We start from the raw sequence: 1,853 nt of genomic DNA, 5'->3' as shown, positions 1-1,853 counted from the left end.
ATTCCATTGTATTATTCATATATGTATCACATTTGCTTTAGCCATTCATCTGTTGACAGACACTTAAGTTGTTTCCATGTCTTGGCTACTGTGAATAATGCTGCAATGAATATAAGAGTGCAGATATCTCTCCAAGATACTGATTTAATTTCCTTTGGATATATACTCCGAAGTGGGGACTTCCCTGGTGGTCCAGTGGTTAAGACTCCGTGCTTCCACTGCAGGGAACTGAGATCCCACATGTCATGTGGCGTGAATTTAAAAAAAAAGTGGGATTGCTGGATCATATGGTAGTTACAATTTTTTTTTAATCACAAATAAGGTCTTTTATTTGTCACCATTAAAAGTCTGATTTTTAAACAGATTCTTGGACTGGTGGCTCATATCCATCAGCTCATTCAACTTTAGGACCTGTCTCATCCCCAGTAGCTTTTCCAGAACTACTACCTTCACCATGTAGCTCCATGAGTTTTCCCAGTTCAAACTTGGGCTTCTTCAGCATTTTTACTTTTCTAACAAAGACATCATGGAGTGGATAAATAGATTGGCAGGCCTTTTCTATGTCTTTTCCAATGCTGTCTGGAATCAATTTATTGACCACCTCTTTCAAGTCATTTGTCTGCACCTCTCGGGTCAGGATTTCCATCATCTTCTTGCACATCTGGCGGACCTGCTGGTGCTGGGCATAAGAGGCCTTCTGAATCTGATTGTTGCGCTTTTTAGTAAAACCCACGCAGAATAGACGAAGCAAATAACCATCGATAGTCTTGACATCAACGTGAGCTTCAATCGTGGTCTGCCATTTTTTGACCATGGAGCACATTTTGTCACGGGTAAGATCCATGCCATGGAAGTTAGTCAGGCAGTTTTTTTCCCTGAACATCCTCAGTAATAAGCTTAAATTTTCTAAATGCAGCTTCATCATTCTGCAGATCAGCAGGGCTCACTGCAAACACATGACCCTTGAGGCCATCAGATGCGATTTTGGTTCCTTGAGTTCTCGTGACTAGTGTTTTCCCAATATTTCTTATATTGAACATAGCTGGTGCTTTCACATCATACCAATCTTTCTTAGATAATGGGTCAACTACTTTCTTCTTGGCTCCCTTTTTACCGCCTTTCGTAAGGCGCTTGTTCTTACCACCCCGTAGTTACAATTTTAAGTTTTTGAGGAACCTCCATACTGTTTTCAGTAGTGGCTGTATCAATTTACATCCTGACCAGCAGTGTACAAGGGTTCTTTTTTTCTCCAAATCCTTGCCAACACTTGTTATCTTTTGTCTTTTTTGATAATAGCTATTTTAACAGGTGTGAAGTGACATACCATTGTGGTTTTGATTTGAATTTCCCTGATGATTAGTGATGGTAAGCATCTTTTCACAAACCTCTTAGATTTTTGTATGTCTTCTTTGGAGAAATATCTATTCAAGTGTTTTATACATTTAAAAAATTGGATTATTTGATTTTTTTGCTATTGAGTTGTAGGAGCTCCTTACATATTTTGGATACTCACCTCTTATCAGATACATGGTTTGCAAATATTTTCTGCAATTCTGTAGGTTTCTTTTTCACTCAGTTGATTATTTCTTTTTCTGCGCAGAAGCTTTTTTAGTTTGATGTAGTCTCACTTGTCTTTTTTTGCTTTTCTTGCCTGTGCTTTTGGTGTTATATCCAAGAAATCAATGCCAAGGCCAACGTCATGAAGCTTTTCCCCTGTGTTTTCTTCTAGGAATTTAACAGTTTCAGGTCTTATGTTTGTCTTTAATCCATTTTGAGTCGATTTTTGTATATGTTGTAAGATCGGGTTGAATCTCATTCTTTTACATGTGGATGTCCAGTTTCCCCCATGCCTT

At 38.3% G+C, this 1,853-nt stretch overlaps 1 pseudogene; it reads right to left on the bottom strand.

Moving 5' to 3' along the window:
* Positions 1-330: 330 nt before the first annotated feature.
* LOC109548730 (small ribosomal subunit protein eS1 pseudogene) lies at positions 331-1,151 on the bottom strand (annotated as a pseudogene).
* Positions 1,152-1,853: the final 702 nt, after the last annotated feature.

The sequence above is a fragment of the Tursiops truncatus genome, chromosome X, assembly GCF_011762595.2.
Source record: "Tursiops truncatus isolate mTurTru1 chromosome X, mTurTru1.mat.Y, whole genome shotgun sequence".
Lineage (NCBI taxonomy): Eukaryota > Metazoa > Chordata > Mammalia > Artiodactyla > Delphinidae > Tursiops > Tursiops truncatus.
The sequence above is the reverse complement of the archived record's forward strand: the minus strand, read 5'-3'. Positions and strand labels throughout refer to the sequence as shown.